The sequence below is a fragment of the Rhinolophus sinicus genome, linkage group LG15 (genome assembly GCF_036562045.2).
Source record: "Rhinolophus sinicus isolate RSC01 linkage group LG15, ASM3656204v1, whole genome shotgun sequence".
Taxonomy (NCBI): Eukaryota; Metazoa; Chordata; class Mammalia; order Chiroptera; family Rhinolophidae; genus Rhinolophus; species Rhinolophus sinicus.
The window spans coordinates 27,894,691-27,915,313 of record NC_133764.1 but is presented as its reverse complement, the minus strand read 5'-3'; the positions used below and the strand labels follow the sequence as shown (position 1 = coordinate 27,915,313).

Here is a 20,623-nt window from a genome sequence, read left to right as displayed (position 1 = left end):
CAAAGGTTCTTACCCTTACTTTTGTGGGGATAATTTACTTTCCCTTCGTAAACTCTAGAGAAAGTAAAGGTGTTTTTTCTGTACCCCTATACATAGTATGTACTCTACTTTGCATATAATGAAGCAATGTTATCAACTTTGAAGTCCATTCATTGAATTCCAGTTTAGAAGCCTTGATTTAAAGCAATGTCTAAATTAGTTAATGTTGCTTATTTGTCTAAAATACATCAAATAATCCCTTGGGCTATATGTTTTACTATAATAAAAATGACATTTACATATTTTATGAGCAATAAGAAAATTATATAATATATGAAAGAGCAATATAAAATCAGAATCAGAAAAACTCAGAAATGAGACAAAAACCAAGAAAAAGAAAACAAAAACCATTTCAGTAACAAACACTAAACTATAAGAAACATAAGAGCAAATAAATATAACAAAAGATCTTAAAAGAAATAGAAGGTAAAAGGATGAAAATCTTTAAGAATTTTTTTAAAAAGAAGATTAAAAAGGATTTGCAAGAAGGTAACAAGTATCAGAGACAGGCAAAGAAGATCCAGCATAAGGATAAAAATAGGAGTCCCTAAAGAAGAAAACCCAAATTAGAGAACAGAATACTAAAAACTATAATTTAAAAAAGCTTTCCAGAAAAAACAGTGTGCATGTATGTGTAATATGTATAGTTATATGTCGGTGTAAATACATGTATACATACTCACCCACATATACAAGTGTATATATATAGATATAGATACATAGATATTTGAAACTACATATTATAAGAGCACCATGTGTATTTCAGATAATTAACTTAGATCAATGTACAAAGGCATTTTCTACTAAAATTACTATACTTTAAAGAAAGAGGAAAAAATAATCCCTTCCTAGCTCTAATACAGAACTAACTTTAGGCAACCAAAGTGACTAGAGAAACATCAAAATAAGGACTAGTGATGAGCATTAAATATACTATACAATTGTTTGTAACATTAAGATTCCAAATGGGTTTTTTTTAATGGAGAGATTGTAGTATGTAATGGCTATAAATTCTGACAATGTAACAGATACAGTGCAACCATAAACAAATGAGGGAAGAAACGGAGAAAGAATAAATGAACAAAAAAAATTTAACTGATTTCAGTAATCAAAATTGGTAGCGGTAATGTTTATAAACAGGGATAAAGCAAATGAGTAATGGTATACTCTAGTGCTATCATCTCCTCGAGAACCAGAATTCTCAGTGTAGAAGAAAGGAACTACAGAAATAATAACAGAAGAAGTTAAATAAAAACTCTGTGGCATGGACTCCATATTGGAAACATCAGTAGAATCCTGCAAGTCACAGGTATGTTCTAGCTCTGTCCACTGAAAATGCCCAGACACAGTGCCTCACCGAGTCGCCATGACCATCCCTCGAGCCCAAACTGTGATTCTGAAATGCTATTCTCCATTAAAATAAACCAAGATTTCTTAGAGAACTAGCTGGTTTAGCAAAGGAAATGTACTAGATAAACCTAGAACATACTGACATTTAACAGTAAGGAAGCTATCAAAGATAATGTACAACTAGGCTCTCATCAAAAAGACGCAGTGAAGAAGCTCTCACTGCCATGAGATCATAACACCACCGCCACACTAACGGGTTACCTTCTGAGATTAACAGGGACCCAGGTCATTATCTTGAAAACCGGAGAAATAAAAGAATTAAGCAATTCATCCTGCATTTCCTATATAAACTATACTAGTAGCCAATGAGTACATAAAAGAGATCTTATAAAATTATTTCAGATAATAAATGAGAAACAAGATAGAATTAGAATAGCACCATTTCACAACTTGTAATGAATTAATAGATCTACAGGCCCCAAGCATCAATGGCCAATAACATCAAATAAGAGTAAAAACCAGACACTATATGCCTCCTGAGGACAGGACCACAACAATTACAGTTTTGCCAAAGCAATCAAACTTTAGTCTGGTCAAACCTCTGAATCTTGCTGTCAGTTTTCAGGAAAAACAAAGAGCAGACAAAAATGTTGAATTGTTCCTGAGTGCACAATCAACAAAATTCAAACTGGGAAATTCTGAAGGTCAAACAACACAGGTCTTTCAACAGATGAAGAAAAAAAAAGTATTATGAAGTCCAAAATTATTATGAAATACAGATTTAATGAATAAATTTATTAATAAATAAATTTCTATTTATCAAAATAGAAAACAATACCAGAAATCTACGGCATCTTACATATCAGGTTATCAGGATGAGTAAATATCACCCTAGTCAATTTTCCATCCTAGTGATCACTTAATTTTTTCATGCAAGTGTCCTCCTTGACATGGTAATCAATTACAATGAGCAAAAGTCCTATTCAGGCATGCTTTAAATTTTCATTTTTCTGACAAAATAATTCATATATGTATCAAATTCTCTTTTTTAACATCAAAACAAGCCCTTGGCGTATGTGAGAAGTAACACAAATTAAACAGACATCTCCCCTTACTAACACTGTCATCCTAAACAATAAAAGGAGAAAAACAAAAACAAGCCTTAAAATAACATTAAATTTGTATGATCTTCGAAATGTCTGAGTATCAATCAAACAAGCCACAGGAAAAATACAGGCAGGAAATGGCTTAAGATGCAGTTTTGAGTCATCAAACCAATGAACCAGAAATACGTTGCAGTAAATTTGAGCAATGCACTCCTCTAAGACTGAAACCTTAACTGTGTTTTACCCCAATGGAGACTAATCATAAGAGTTGAGATTAACTCTCAGGTAAAAGTAAACAGTTAAAGTTATTTTAAAAATGATAAACTCACCATGGCCCCAAGATGGTGTAAAAAAAAATTTTCAACCTCTTTAAAAGTTTGTAGTACGCTTATGGAACTAATGAATCCCATTATCCAAAATAGTAAGACAGCAATGATGTACAGTACTTGACATGTTTTTGCTTTGCTTAACACACAATTCCTTCAGGACAGATAAGACCTCCCACATATAATACTTATATTTATAGACAAAACAGAAGACCTTCAGTCATCAAGCAAGTTATTTGCATAATACTAATTACATCATCCCAGAGTGAAGAAGGTAGAACAGGGCCACCTATGTCTGTGAAGTTCAAATTTACTCACCAAACTTGAGTTAAAGATCTACTTCAAATGTATTGTGAACTTTACAGAGGAAAACCCACTGATGTTAACAGGTACAGGAATAAAAAAGACCTGACTGTCCAACTCAAGTGCTAGTTTTTCAAATCAGAGCTGAGGTTTCCTGGATTTGAGATAATCATCGGAGAACATTTGTTTTTCATCAGCATACTGAGTTAAATCCAGCAAATAATATAAAACAATATACCCTTAATACTGAGAAACACTGTTAATAGATTTCCTATTCCCATTATTTCAAAGGTGAAAATGTCACAGGAGAATTTACCTCATAGAGTTTTCAACTCAGATGTATTAAAGCACTAAAACACTTCTAGTAAAGAAATACCAACTATATAAAGAATATTCAGTACTTAAGTGATTTCCTATGAAGGAATGTAAGTTAGGGAAAGTTAATAATAAAGTGCCTAAACAATTCCAAGAAAAATGTTTTCTTTCCTGCAAGTAGGAGATATGTTAAATGATTATTCTCCTCAATCCAGGCTCAAACTATTATAGTTGAAAAATAAACAATTTAAGTGACCCTGAATTTGGCAGTTCCTGAGCCCATCTTTAGTGTTCTCAGCTAAATAATGAGCTAGAATAAATATTAGATTTCATGAGTTAAAATGTTAAGTTGGTTGTCTTCAATCCTCCTGTAGAAACTTAAAACATATGACCCTAATCGGAGAGGTGGGAGGTATGGAATACAGTACACACAGATTAAAGTTTTACTATTCAGGTATGAGTTCTGGTCCTTTTTACTATTCAGGTACGAATAGTATACATTTAATGAAGCATATACAAGAACTGTATACACTTAATGCCAACAAGGGCAGACATCAACTGGAGGACATAAATGGAATTGAAAGAAAATGCAAAAGGAAGACCAGGAACATAAGCCAGATTTATTCATTACCCAAGGGCCATTTATGAAGAGGTACATACGTAAGATGTTCCCTGGCTACATACACACTCCGATAACCAGAAAAGATGAAAAGCAGCTCATCTGTTTGGGGTAGAAAAGAGAAAAGAAACCACAATTTGTTCAGTATCTATTCTCTGCTGGGTACAGTGTCAGTAAGGTCTTTACAACATTATCTCATTTTATACTAATAATAATTCTATGAAACAAGTAGTATGCCCAGTTTAAATGTAAGACTGAGATTCAGAGGAGTGACTTTCCCCAAATCACACTTGTAGAAAGTAGCAATCCTAAAATCAAAATTTTCTGGTTTCAAAAATCTGCATGCTTTTCAAGACTCCACTGCTCCCTACTGTAACAAAAAAATCATTAAGGTGGTAGGGGTGGGGAGAGGGGCAGGTACTGAAAAGAGCTGAAGCAGACACAGACCAATTAAGAGGCTATTGTGACAATCCAGAAGAAGGATGAAAACTCTAAGTGAGTAGTGGAGGTGGTCAGATTCTACATCTATTCTGAAGGTGCAATGGAGAGAATCTGCTACCAAAACAGAAAGATAAAGAAGGAAGCCAAGGATACTTCCAATATTTTGGGCCCAAATAATGCATCTGCAATTTACTGAGACAGGAAAGGCTGTGGGAGAAGAGGATTGAGGATGAGAACATTTGGAGCTCAATTTTGGACATACTAAGTTTGGATGCCTATTAGACAAATAAGCAGAGATGGACATACGTATGTCATAAGTACATAAATTACATTTAAACTGTATGACATCCCCAAGGAAGAGACTATAAATAAGAGAGAGAAGAGATAGACAAGAGAGGTCAGAGGACTAAGTGTTGGGGCTGAATCCAACATGTAGAGGCTGAGGGTAAGAGGAGAAACCAGCAGACAATAAGAAGTAGTGGCTGGAGAATAGGAAAAAAACTAAGAGAGTACAGAAGTCAAGAAAAGAAAGGGTTTTATAGAATGAAAAAGATCAGATGTTGATAGGTCAAGTAACATGAACACTGAGAATTGATCATTCAATTTAGTCAATGTAGATGATTTAGCATGGCTCCTGTGGAACTGTAGGGGTGAAACCTGACGGGATGAAAATCAAGAGACATTAGAAAGAGCATTTGAAAAGGGTCTTGTGTTTCCCTAGACATGGAAGAACACATGAGGACCCAGGATATTCCGGCTGCCATCTTGTAAACACAAGGGGAATAAACACAAGGATAAAGTTAACTGTGAAAAGTAGGGTAGAGAGATGGACAATACCAAGGTCCCTGTTCACAATGAATTACTAAAGAAGACTACCTATCTCTGGACTACAGATACATAATACAATAAATCCTCTTCACCATATAAACCAAAGATCCATGAACTTGCCCAAAGGCCAAATCTGGCCTACCAACTATTTTTGGACAGCAGGTGAGCTAGAATGTTTACATTTTTAAATGACTTAAAAGAAATTAAAAGAACAATATTTTATGACACATAAAAATTATATGAAATTCAAATTTCAGTGTCCATAAATAAAGTTTTATTAGCACACAGTCATAATCACTCCTTTACATACAGTCTATGGCTGCTTTTGCACTACAATGACAGAGTTCAGTAGTTGTGACTATACGGGCTACAAAGCCTAAAATATTTACTATCTGGTCCTTTACAGAAAAAGTTTGCTAACCCCTGATATAAGCAATTCTGAGTCAAATTTTCCGTTACTTGTAACCATAAAATCCTGAATAATGCATTCCCCTATACTAAGGCAGCACCAACCTACTTGATGATATTCAAAGAGGAAATGCATTACAGTAATGCAAAAAGGAATTGCAATTTATTCATACTGTTTTCTCTACCTAAAATGCAGTTACCTCACTTGACAATATAATGAAATTGTATCCAATGCATATTAACAGTGCTGGGAGTTTAGCAGAGCTGAGTTGGATACAATCTTTGAAGTATTATTATTTATATGACCTTAGGAAAACGCAATTCTCTGAACCTGTTTCCTTATCTGTGAAGTTGACATAGTAATACCCTATGGAGTTAGGGTGGGAAACAAACGTAGTAATGTACATAAAACACAGCATGCCATATGACACTAAGTAAACACTTATTAAATGATAACTGGAATCTTCATCTATCATCATCATCATCAACAATATCGTTTCACCAAAAGATGACTTGAATGTCATTTCCTATCTTCTCTATAAAGACTTCCTGGATGTCAGCCAGAAAGAATTAATTGTTCCCTCTTCTGTGCTTCCATAGCACATTATACATATCTGTTTTACAGCACTGTCACACTGTATAATAGTTAATTATTTATATGACTATCTCTGGACTGTAAAATGTTCAAAGTGTGCCTTTGAAAGCTTTTTCATCGAGTATTTTAAGTGTCAACTTGGAATCTAGAATGAAATGGGCAGTCTTAAAAAAAATTTTCAAATTCATTTTGCCAAGGGTCAGCTATAAAATTAATGCGTTTATCAAATCAAATCAAGTTCAAGGAAAAAATAGGCAATATTGATGTGGTATGAGACACAGTCTAAAAACTTCAGTGTTTTCCTTTCCTTATCCAAACTATTATTTAAGAAAAAGATGAGCAGCATTAATCCAAAGTACTATGACCTTATCCTTCACATCAGTCTAATGAACTTTGTCATTAAGAATTTTCATAGGTAAGCCCAGACCCACCTAAAAGTGATTCAGTTCTTAAGAAAAATTTTACAATGTCTCTTCCTCTAGAGAGAAAGGAAGCATCCTTCACCAAATAAAATATGCTGATTAACATAATGCCATCAGTACTATAGCTAATACTTTTCAAAAGTATACTACAGAGTATTTCAAAGCTTTCCAGAAAATAAAAGAGGCAAGTTCACAGGTTTTCATAGCTTGTATGCTCTAAATCTAAAAAAGAAAAATAATTTCCCTACGATGAGTTATTAATTTATATTTGCCCAAGACATCCAAAAGTCCCATAAGTCTTATCTGTAGCTCAAGAAAAGTTCTGCTAAACAAAGAATGTTTTGATTCTCATGATACAGCTATGCATCAATAATGATGATTAATAACAGGGAAACAAGAGACAGACTTGCTAACTCGAAATAGAGCAATCAAAATGATGTCAGTATTTTAAAAGTGAATGACTGTGCCTTCAAAGTACACAATGAATGTACAAAATGCCAAGCCTAACAGTGCCTTAAATTAATAGACTGTTAAAAATAAATGTGTCTACAATGACATATTTTTGCTTGTGTTTTTTTTTTAATAAACTTTTTATTTTAGAATAGTTTTAGAGTTACAGAAAAGTTGCTAAGATAGTATAGGGAGATCCCATAATCCCCAAACGTGGTTTCCCATCTTAGTCTAGTCATTTGTTAAAACTAATGAGTCAATATTGATACATTATTATTAACTGAAATCCACCCTTTATTTAGATTTCCTTAGTTTTTTTCTAATGTCTTTTTTTCATTCCACGATACCACATTACATTTAGCCATCATGTTTTTTGGGGGCTCTTTAAACTATGAGTTTCTCAGATTCTGCTTTTGGTGACCTTGACAGTTTTAAGGAATACTGGTCAGGAATTTTGTGAAATGTCCCTCAGTAGGGGTTTGATCCTTTTCTCATGTTTAGACTGGGGTTATAGGTGTTGGGGAGGAAGACCACAGAGGCAACCTGCCATCCTCATCATATCATTTCAAGATACTGTCAGTAGCATGAAACTAAATATGTATACATATATACATATCGTACATAATAGCAAAGGAAAAGTGAAGGCTTTAACCTATAGTGAACTATTCTAAATTTACTCCTTTGAGCTAGGCTTGAGAAGTTACACCACCAAGATGACCGATGCCATCTAGATGTAGTTCCCTATGATTCTAAAACCTCGAATAACCTCTGCCTCTTCTCATTAACCTGGATGTCAGGGAAGCCACGCCTCCGAAAGTGTGAGAAGGGATGTTCAGGAACAGCACCAGGTGTTATTTGTCTAGACAGGAATAAAAGAACATGGCGCATTTAGGGAAATTCGAAGAGTTTGGTATGGATAGAGCACAGAAAGCATGGAGAAGAGGCAGGATATAAAGTAGAAAAGTTAGCAGAGGCATAATCACAAAAGGCACAATCAGTATTCATGATCAATTTGAACTTTATTTTGTGAGTGTGGGGAGTTGCGTGATCTGGCTAGTGTTCTCAAAAGATGAATCTGGCAGAGTTGGCACTGTGGGGTCATAGGCTAAAGGCAGAGATCACTGCAATACGCCCAGAGGAACGGAAAGCCTGAATAAATGCACAAACATTGAAAATAAAGGAGGGTAGATTCATGTACTACTTGGGACACAGAACTACAAAGACTTTGTACCCATTTGAAAGAGTTGTTTCTAATCACTAGTATCAATTTTCTTTTCCCGTTCTTCCTCAAATCCACTCCACCAGGCTTTCATATACACCACTCCGGAAAATTCACACTTACCAAGTTCTCCTATAAAGTCCATTGCTAAATCCAATTGTCAGTTCTCAGTTTCCTTATTTTTTGACTTATCAGCAACATTTGATGCAGTTAATCATTCTCTTTTCCTTGAAGCTTTCCCTTCACTTAACTTTCAAGACACCATTTTCCTACCTCTGTGGCTTCTTCTTCTTAGTTTCCCTGGCTTGTTCCTTCTCATCTTTCCAATCTCTAAACGTTGTAGTGCCCCAGGGTTTATTTTTCTAATCCCTTTGCTATGTACGTCCCTTGGTTATCTCAAACAGATTCATGGTTTTATGTTTCATCTATACATTGGTGGTTCCCAAATTTATCTCCCTAGTTGGACGTCGTCCATGAACTAACTCAATACTTATGGAGTTGTCTACCTTACATCTCTGCTTTGAATATTAAACAGGTATCTCAGAATTTAACATGTCCTAATATTCCTCCGTGAACTTGCTCCTCTCATAATCTCCCTCATCTCTGTAAGACAGCAACTCCACTCTCTTAGTTGTTTAAGTCAAGACGTTTGGGGGTATCCTTAAGCCTCTTTCTCTCACACTGCACATACAATCCGACAGTAGATCCTGTCAGCTGCACCTTCATAATACTATATACAAACTACTTCTCATCCTTCGCTACTTCCACCCTTGTCCAAGCCACCCTCGTCTGTAACCTGGTTTCTCTGCTTCTGCCCCAGCCTGGCTTCAATCTATTCTCAACACAGCAATCAGAATGATTCTGTTAAAACACAAATCAGATCATGACAGTCCGCTCCTCAAAACCCTTCCAAAATGTCCCATCTTAATAAGAGTAAAACGCAAAGTCCCTAGCTCAAGGCACTTTATGAACTGGCCCCCATTACTTCTCTGAGTTAATCTCCTACTCTCTTGACTCTGACTTCACTGAAGCACATCGTTTCCCCTTGTGCTTTAACCACTCCAAGAATGTACCCATAGCAAGGTCTCTGCCTAGAATACTTTGCTATCAGATATCAGTATAGCTTGTTCCTCATCTTCTTCAGGTAGCTACCTAAATGTTTCCTCCATGATGCCTTCCCTCTCTACCCGATCTAAAATTGTACCCCGCCTTTACATATAGACACAGTGTTTTCTCCCTTCCCTGCTTCATTTTTCTCCTTAGTAGTTATCACCAACATACTGTATATTTTACTTATTTACCTTAATTTTGGCCATCTTCTCCACTAGAATGTAAGTTCCATGAGGGCAAAAAATTTTGTATTCACTGCTCTACCTCCGTGCCTAGAACAGTATCTGATACATAGTAGGTGCTCAAAAAAAAAAAAAGCTGTTGAATTAATTAATTTGCATGAGTGAAATGATTGAAAGAAGGGAATTCTGGATGTCTTAGAATTACAGATTTGGGAATTTCACTGGACTGATTATAATACCATTAACCAAGCTAGAGAATAGAAAACGAAGGATTGGGAAGGAGAAAATAATATACCACTTTAACCAAGGATTCAATTCAAAATCTCATTTAATCTTAACCTGTTTAGCGTCTCATCAATTCTAGATCTAAAACTAGATAGAGGAAAACATTAACAGCCAGAAGTGAAATTACTTAATAACTTGATTTTTTTCTGAAAACCAAGTAAGTCATTCTAATAGGAGTTCTGTAATTATTCTTAATTCTCAACCCAAATATTTATGTTTTACTTTTAAATGCATTATTATACTAGGGAGCTCTTTATTCATCTGTGTGAAAATTGGAAAGGTCCATCTATATAACAACTGCCTTTTTGAAATCTCTACTTGAATGTCTCAAATATACTTCAAACTTAAAACAACCAAACAAGAAATTCTAACTTTCCCCTCACCTCTTCAACCCTCATACTCTATCAGAGCTCCCCATCTCAATGAATTCATCACCAAATATTACTGATTTTTCTTCCTAACGTCTCTTCAATCTATCCACCTCTCTTCATCTCCAACCTACATCCATTCCTATATTCATTGTCTTCTAAGTGTTTATCCACAAAGTAGCTGAGTAATTACTTAGAAATGCAAATCTAATAGCTTTCCCATTTAATGTTTAAATTGGGCGGCCTGTTAACTCAGTTGGTTAGAGCGCATTTCTACTAACACCAAGGTTGCCAGTTCAATCACTGCATAGGCCACTTTGAGCTGCGCCCTCCTTTAAAAAATAAGTAAATAAATAAAAATAAACTGTTTAAATGATCTCCCATTAGAATAGATAAAAATTCTTAACATGGTCTATAAGGTTCTATTTTTCCACCTCATGTCTAATTAGACCTCCCTTTGTTTTCCTAATATTGGCTTTCTTTCGGTTGCTGAGTTCTACCCTCAGAATGTCTAAACAGAAATCTGAAGTCCAAAAGTTCATATATGTGGGTAAATTTCAAAAGTACTAGTAATAGAGAATTTTTTATGTCACATAGTTCACCATAAAATAAACCCTTATATTCATTCCTTTTACTCCCTGAAAAGACAGAATAAATTCTATTGACAGACTAAAAATTAAATCTCCCTCTCCCCACTTCAGCCCCAAGAAAAGGCATGACATCTTTCTGCTATGACTGATAAGCATGTTTAAATGTAACGACATTGAGAAACCTAAGTACTAAAAAACCAAAAAAATCTTATTATCTAAATATGCCTGAAAAGGTTTCAAATAAATTATACTTTATGTATTCTATATGCCTAAATAATTTGTTGTTGTTACTGATTTATATTTACATATGAACATATATAAATGTGTTTTTTAAAGTACTTAGCATGATAACATTCACTTATTAGCATCTAATATTTACTGTATTATTTGATTGTGATAATGATGGCAATGAAAATAAAAATTCAAGATCAAAATGTTATAAGGAAAAAATGTTACTAAAGCTAACAACACAACCTTGGTATATGTAATATACAAAATTCAAAAACAATATTCCTTTCCTTAAACTAGTCATTAGTAAGATTCTTACTCGATTATTACCATTTTATATTTTTCTCCTAAGAAACTAGGAAATGTGAATACAACAATGACTAAGTGGTTGAATAATAGGAATCATTAAGACCAAGTAGAATATAGAAATCTTTAATCAAACAATAAGGAACGAACTGAACAAAGAACCCAGAAAACAGACTCTCATGTAAATAAAGAAACTTCGATGTGAGAAAGTAGTATTATAAAACACCAGAGAAAGGAAAGGCTATTCAACAAAAAAATAAGGAAAATTGCCTTTCTTCATATCAAAAAAAATAATTAGAGCCCCTTCTCATACCATAATCCCATTACCAAAAAATTAAGGGGAAAAAGAAAAATCAAAATATACTAAAAAGCTGAAAGTAAAAAATGAAACTTAAACCACTTTAAGAAAATATAGAATGTACTTGCAATCTCTAAGGAAGTATTTGTGAAACATATGAGGCAAAAAGATGAATAAATATGAATAAATTAAAAATTTAGATTTCTATTCAACAGGAGTTTATAGAATTTTAGTCTGACAACCAAAAGCAAAGTTTTAAAGCAGGACAGAGACTGAAAGAAGATATCTGCAATAAATGTCACAGACTAAGGATCAATCTAGAACAGGATCTACTAACTTCTATAAGGAGAATAAATATTTTAGGCTCTGTACATCAGGTGTTCTCTGTTGTAACACTCAACTCTGCCACTGTAGTCCAAAAGCAGCCACAGATAATATGTAAATAAATGAGTGTGACAGTGCCCCAATAAAACTTTATTTATGGACAATAAAATTTGAATTTCACATAATTTTCACATGCTGTAAAATTTCATTCTTCTTTAAATCTTTTTTCTGAATCATTTAAATAAACGTAAATACTATCCTTAGCTCATAGGCCACACAAAAAGGAGGGATTTGACCTGGGCTGCAGTTTGCTGAACCCTGTCTAGAACCTGTAAAAGATATCCATAAATCAGTAAGAAAGAGATAAATAATCCAAGAGAAACAATGCAAAAAGGACATGAGGAGACTAGTAACAAAAGAGGAACTCTGAAAGGCCAATAAACACATGAAAGGATATTCAGCCTCACTAGAAATTAGAGTAACAAATTAAATCAGTAGAATATTACCTTTCACCTACTAGATTGAAGAAAATGAAGAAGTCTGACCATATGAATGTGGCAAGGATATGGAAAGACAGGAACTCTCAACACTTCTAAGAAGTGTGTAAACTGGTACAGTGTAAACTGGTAAGAGATTTATCTAGTAAAAATGAAAATGCAAATAACCTACATCCTGGCAATTGCACTTCTAAATACAGCCCCTAGAAAAACTCTTATTCTTGTATGTGTGTAAGGATATTCAATGCAGCATTATTTGTAATAAAACAAACACTGAAATAAACTCAAATTTCTATTAGGAGAGAAATGGATAGAAGAAATGTGCTCATAAAATTGAACACTGTACAATATATAAAAGAAATAAACCAAGTCCATATACACCAAGAGCAAAATAAGCAAGATGAAGAATGATACAGAGATAATGATACCACAGTAAATTTTAAACACACACACAATACTAAACTAAAAATTGTTCACGGATACATTTTTATATTGTGATTTTTCAATCTGATAAGATTGAAAAAAAGATTCAAACATCAATTTTTTTATTTTTTTTTACCAAATTCTAAAATTTATGAGTCTGTATACTGTCTATGTCTGTATGCATCTGTATTAGGACATAACTATAGCAATGAGAACTAGTGAAAAGACATGTCATATTTTATTCTGAAAGTTACGGGGATTTACATTTATGAAAATTCATTCTTACAGTAAAATACAGAATGGACTAATGGGTACTGAGACTGAAGACGTAGTCATTTAAATGACAAACGAGGAAATCCTAAAATAAGGAAGCGAGAATGGGAGAGGAAAAGATAAGAGAATGTTGAGAAATATTCAGGTTTTAATCAACTGGACTTGATGACTGATTAGATGCTAGCAGCCATTTTGGGGAGCAAACAAAGCTCCATGTGTTTTCCAACTGCTTCCTGAATACACTTGCTGTGGGCTTTTTAATAGCTCTTAGAACTGACATCTACACCATAATGGATCATCAGTTATTGCTAAGTGAAAAAAGGATTTTAGAAAACAACATATCAATTAAAGCAATTTTGGAAGAGATGTAGCGGAAAGGTTTTCTCTGCTCTGCAGTTTCTACCAGCTTATGTATACACAATGTATGCTCCTGAGGGCTAATGATACTGTTAAATACTAACACATTTAATCTTCAGTAATTGACTGGAGGAAGAGATGATGAAAATGTTCCGAACCACACAAGTACTAATCCTGGTTCCAACACTTACTGTATGACTTTGGTCAAGTCATTAAACTTTTTTTTTCCTATGCCCATTTCTTTATCTACTAAATGAATAAAATAAAATAACTGAATTTATCCTATAAGGTTGTGAAAATTAAGTGGACATAATTATGTAGGTATCTAGGTGTGTATGTGTATCTTTGACACACACATAAAGTGTTCATTATTATTTCCATTCACCAGTTACTAGGTACCCACTAAGTGCTGGGGCATCATACCATGTGCTGGAGAAGAGGAGATGGCAATTTTACACTGTTTGCCCTCTTATAACACGTGCTGTGACACTGTGACAGACAATGTGCTGTCTTCAATCTAAGGAATTAATAATTCCTGACGCTATTTCTCAATCTATCCGAGCCCATCAACAATTTTAATGTCATTTACTCTTTCGACAATTGCTAAAACTCAGTGGAAAAGTTTATGGTTATACAGAGAAAAATCTTTACTAATATACAAACCAACAGATGTCATTTTTCTAAACTATATTTTCATTCTTTTCTCTAAATTTTCCTATTATTCTATTTCTTCCATCCTTCTACAAGATTCTAATCTAAAAGATTCATAAATAATTTAATGCTAACCTGAAAGATTCTCCCAGAAACTTATCTCCAAATTTCCTCCCATTCTAATGCATTCATTTTTTTAATTTCTTTTACTCTTAACCACACTGCTAATCTGAAAGACTCATAAATAATACTCTCAGAAACTGGATCTTAGAATTACAAAGACAATAATGGTTAAATGAATATTAACAAGAGTTTTTTATTGCTTAGTTGAAAACGAATTCCTCTCTATTTATAGCATAAAATCTCTTGATTTTATGCTATAATAGAGTATTTGTCATTTTCTTTAATAAAATAATGTTTCTTTATTGTCAAAAGCATCTCGTACAATAGTCATTCCCTCATCAACTTACTTATAATATTCTCCTTCAACAAAAGATATCTTAATTGCATCCAGCTCTCTATCGCAAATTTACAGTATTAATCCTTGCCAGCCATTTTGTTTTCAGCTGTAACCCTAGCAGCCAGCTGCCTTCAGCCTGACTCTATTAGCATATTGGATAATTTAGGAAATAAGCACAGAAATGGAATCTAAAAGATATAGTTTGTTTTTATCATACTTTATATACATTATATATTACTCTTTAAATATGCTTTTTTTATGCTCCTCTACTTCCTTTCAATATAATTTATATTCTTTATTTAAATGTTCATTCCTGCTCACATTAACTTTTCCCTCCCCCAGATCCTACAAATGAGGTTGACCTATTACTGTTAAATATAAGAATTTTCAAATTTTAATAGAATAAACTACGAGCGTATTTTAAATATTTTCTGTCAAAGGATAAAAGGGTTGCATGCTGTAATTTACAACTATATTCCAGCAGACCATCTAGCCAAGAATAATAAATAAATAAAAGCTAACATATATTGTTCTCCCATCTCAAGGGTGTTTCTAATAGCTAGCAGACAGCAAACAATTCTCCACCTGTTTTGACCTGTAATAGGCTGCTGTTTGAATGTCAATAACAGTGTGCCCTCACCAAGCACCACTGAAGTCTTAGATGACAAATTATCTAATGCAATTTTAATATGATGGAGAAGGGTAGGGCCAAAGAGTTCCAATTACTGTCATGTTCTTCAGAACTCTTTCCCATCACATCCTCCCCCTCCCCAACAAGTCCCACTTATCCATATTTAATAAATGTCCTGAAATCATATTATTCATTAACCTATTCTATCGTTAATATAAAACTCATTTTACAGAGACTCTTGCAGTTCATTTAATAATACTATTTAGAAAGTTTGTTAACCTAATAGACTATAACAGTCCCTTGAAGTAACAATAAGCAAAAAGAAAAGAAAAAGAGGCTCAGGTGGAGAGTGGGTGGGGAAAACCTGCAAGAAAATAAACAGCTCAAAGATAAGGATTACTGAAGTGGTTTAACAACTTCATTTTCTCTTCCAAACCCCTCCCCGTCTCCAAGGCATTTTTATGTTTTTTACTATAATGCCAACTAACCATCCAGGCTGCTGTAGAAGCCTCTGGTTAGAATGGATTTCAAGGCTGCTGTGTCTTGTGAGGAACCAATCAGATTTCTTTGTTTCATCTGCAACATTCCATCAGGGTTATATAACATTTTAGATACATGAAACATTCTAATAATATAGCATATTTCAATCTATAGTTAGCTCTCTATTTTCACTAAACTTGGCATATGAAAATCCCATCATTATTCTTTTGTGTTATTCAATAAAAGTAAAGGAATATAGTACAGAAGAGAAGGTTATGTTTTCTTTTGGGGGAGAAGAGAGAGTGAATTTGTTTTGCCTAAAAGAAATAGTTTTTGAAAATATAGACTACGAGCACTTTGCAGACTACTGAGACTAATGCCGATTATTATTTCTGTCTACAGTAGAGTGGGTGAGGTATCGTAACACAGTGGCAAACAGCCGTACAGTTGTTAATTCTTATCACATACAACATATCATTTGCATAGAATAAAACATTATAAATAGATTTTAAACTCAGGTTTAATCTTTTGCAAAACATTTTAAAGCACAGAAAAATTAAGTGAAGTATTCAAAATGCCTGGGCAAATATTTTCTCAAATGAGACAATCTGAACTCTAAATGTCACACCCCAATTTAACACCCACAATACTAACCAAAAAATAATATACCAGCAGCATTGTTACCTATATGATCAGAATACTTGCAGTACATTTGTACTGAAATCATACAAATATTCTCCCTCTCTCTTTCTCTCTCTCTCTTCTAGAAATAATGCTGCATAACTTAAATATTGCTCTTCTGGGCTATTAATACAGCAACTCAAAGATATTCAAAACATATTAAGCTGGAACCTGTGAATCTAGTATTTTCTTTGTTTTTACAACTTAAAGGCATCCCACATATGATGGTTACAAAACAGCACAGGATTAAAATAGTGCCCGAATGCATTAAAAAAGCTGAATCTGTTGGGTGTGGCTTAAGTAAATATATCTTGTCTCAAGTAGACAGTTCCCAGTAATATGCTGCCACACAAACCCAAAACACATGAGTACATAAGTAAAGTGCTTCCGGCAGGGGGTGGGAAACTGAACCTCCATGTTTTTATCTATACTTGATGTTCAATTGTTTCTTATACTGTAATTCTAAAATGACAGTGCCTTGAGTCAATGCTGAGCATTCCTCAAGAAACCAAGGACAGAGAAATTTTACTTGTCCTACTTTCTTTATTTTATACTCACTGTCTATAACATGGCCGTTCTTACAAATATTTTGCTTTCATAGAAGAGGTAATCATTTAAATCATGACTATGTGCAATGCGAACTCACACTGCATTACAGTCATCAATAAAATATGAAGTGCCAACTCCAGTGTTCATTTTACTTATTTTCCATCTCACCAGAGAATGCTCCACTAATGCTCTCTACTATTACAGAATAAACAATATAAAGAAAGAGACATTGGTAGGAGCTGCGACAAATTTACAACAGAGAAAATATAAAATCTGTAATGACTTACTTTTTTAAAAATCTAGTATTAATAGGAAAAAAGCCTTCGTGTATATGTATGTGTATATATACACATTATACATATTTAGCAGAAATATAAACCTGTTCATAAGCTACCATACATGCATTTATTAATGCTACACATGCAATATACCTGAAACCTCTAGATATAGAGCGCATGCAGATTTCAAAACTACACATTTTCATTCTTAAATGGCCATAATCAAATATTAACACAGCTAAAGATATCTGACATACTGAACTATATCTAAGCTTTTAATCTCGTTAAGCAATTTTCTCTGGCATTCAGTATAGCAAACCCACCTTTGAGTCATATTGACGGTTATTCTTTCCCCATGCCCTGTACGTGCTGCACCATTTTGTTTGTCTTCTGGACAGTGGAGAAATCAGCAGAACAGCAGTGAAGGAGTGTACTGGAGTCAGCAGAGGCAGTGCCAGCCTCCTACTGCAGTCTGTATATTGAACGCACTCAAACCCACAGGTGCCTACGTAAAATCCTCCAGCTGCAGCCTGCAACTTAATATTTCCTCCAGCAGCAGATCTGTATGCTAGTTTCACTTTGCTGTAACCCAACAAATGGGCAAGATGCACAACAGTGTGCCACCTTTGAAAAAATAATTTTACATAAAATACTTATATAGAAATTATTTCTATTAAGTAGCCAAAAATGAATGACTTTTAAAATCACAAGAATAATCACCAAATTATGAAGATTCAGAAGGATAATTACCAGAAGATAAATTCATTTCTAGCATTTTATAAATTCTAAACTGATTATTTTTTTCAAGAACATTAAAAACTAACATATGTATGTCTTACATCTTCTTGCATAGCTTATGAAAATAATTTTTTTCAAATACCATAAATATATCATGTACATGTGCATAAAGAGGCTTGCCTCTAACCACACCTTTTCATCAACAAATAATCTATTTATAAGAAGAAAATACAGACCTGATCTATTAAAGGCGATGTGAATCTAATAAACCAATGTTCAAAAACTGACAGATGAAACAAGAAACAGAGGCTCACAATCCTTTCACATAAATTTCAAAAACATACGTACACTCTTATCCTACCAGAATTACAGAATTTAAAAACCATGAGGAATTTTAAAGAAGACAAGTCTAACTCTAATTTTTCAGATGAACAAATTAAAGACCACAGAGGTTAAGGCTAAACTATCTTTCTCAAGGTCACATCACTGGTCAGTAGCAAAACTTGATCTTCTAAACACACCTTTTAATAAATAAATAATAATTAATAAATAAACAACAATTACTAAAATTCACCCGAGATTAAACAGTAATCTGAATATTCCTATAACTATTAAAAAATTGTTGTGGTTAAAAAAACCTTTACAAAAAAGAAATCTCCAGGCCCAAATGGTTTCATAGGTGAATTCTACCACTACCAAACATTAAAAAAATCCCACCAATTCTACACAATCTCTTCCAAAAAAAGAAGAGAAGGAAACACTCCCAACTTATTTTAAGAGGACAAAATTACTCCAATATCAAATTAGATAAAAATAATTACAAAAAACACAAAACTACAGACCAATAGCCATCATGAACACAGAAACAAAACTCCTCAACAAAATATTGGTAAATCAAATCCAGTAACGTATACACACACACACACAGACACACACACACACTGACAAAGAGGAGTTAATCCTGGGAATGCTAAGCTAGTTTAATATTTGGAAATCACTCAGCATAATTCAACATATTAATGGTTCAAAGAAGAAAAATCACATGATCATATCACTGACATGAAAAAGCATTTAACAAAATTCAATATCCATTCATGATAAAAACTAGAAAAACTAGGAATACAGGAAATATACGTCAACTTGATCAAGAACATCTTCAAAAAAACCTACAGCCAATATCATACTTGGTGGTCCAAGACTGAATGATTCCCTCTTAAGTTCAGCAACAAGGGGCAAGAACACCCATTCTCGGGGCCGGCCCGGTGGCTCAGGCGGTTAGAGCTCCATGCTCCTAACTCCGAAAGCTGCCGGTTTGATTCCCACATGGGCCAGTGAGCTGCGCCCTCCATAACTAGTAGATTGAAGACAATGACTTGAGCTGAGCTACCACTGAGCTCCCGGTGGGGAGGCCAGACGGCTCAGTTGGTTAGAGCGCGAGCCCTTAACAATAAGGTTGTCTGTTCGATTCTTGTCTTGTATGGGATGGTGGGCTGAGCCCCCTGCAATTAGACTGAAAACTAGCGACTGGACTTGGAGCTGAACTGCACCCTCCACAGCTAGATTAAAGGACAACGACTTGACTTGGAGCTGATGGGCCCTGGAAAAACACACCATTCCTCAATAAAATTTTTTTAAAAAAATCAATCATATATACAATTAAAAACCAAAATTAAAAAAATACTACTAACAGTAGCTTTAAAAAGGAAATACCGTGTTTCCTCGAAAATAAGACCTAACCATAAAATAAGCCCTAGCATGATTTTTCAGGATGACATCCCCTGAACATAAACCCTAATGCGTCTTTTGGAGCAAAAATTAATATAAGACCCAGTCTTATTTTCGGGGAAACACAGTAGGTATAAATTAATAAAATACATTTGTATGCTGGAAACTACAAAATGTTGATGAAAGACAACAAATAAGATTTAAATAAATGGAAACACATACCATGTTCATGCACTGGAAGATCCAACATGGTAAAAGATTTCAATTCTACTCCAACTGATCTACAATTCCAACCAATACCCCAGAAGGTTGTTTTTTTAAATAGATATAGATTCTAAAATTTATATAGAAAGGCAAAGGATCTAAAATTGCTAAAACAACTTTGAAAAAGTTTCAGTAATCACACTACCCTGTTTTAAGACTTACTGTAAAGTTACAGTAATCAAGACAGTGTGGTATTGGCAAATAGACACAAACAGATCAGAGGAATGGAATAAACAGTAAAGAATAAACCCAAACAAATATGGCCAACTGATTTTTGATTACGGTGCAAAAACAATTTAAAGGAGTCTTTTCAACAATGGTATTGGAACAACTGTATATCCATATGCAAAAAACAAACACATCAACCTTTACCTCGCACCATATATTAAAAAAACTCAAAGTGGATCAGAAATCTAAATCTATAAAACACTCAGAAAAAAACCTGGGAGAACTCTTTATGACCTGGGTTAGGCAAAGAACTTTCATTTTATTTTATTAATTTTA

General features: G+C 33.9%; 1 protein-coding gene across 12 annotated transcripts in view; it reads right to left on the bottom strand.

The window, feature by feature from the left end:
• TANC2 (tetratricopeptide repeat, ankyrin repeat and coiled-coil containing 2) overlaps positions 1–20,623 on the bottom strand; it is a 341,035-nt gene that overhangs the window by 203,030 nt on the left and 117,382 nt on the right. The window contains exons 1-2 of one of the 12 annotated variants that reach the window (XM_074320178.1): positions 17,716–17,821; positions 4,100–4,160 (exon numbers count right to left, since the gene is read on the bottom strand). The exons of 9 other annotated variants lie outside the window; for them this stretch is intronic. The gene's annotated coding sequence lies outside the window, so the exon portion shown is untranslated. Of the gene's footprint in view, positions 1–4,099; positions 4,161–17,715; positions 17,855–20,623 lie in introns of those variants that run through there. 2 more of the 12 variants (XM_074320175.1, XM_074320176.1) reach the window with 2 other exon arrangements.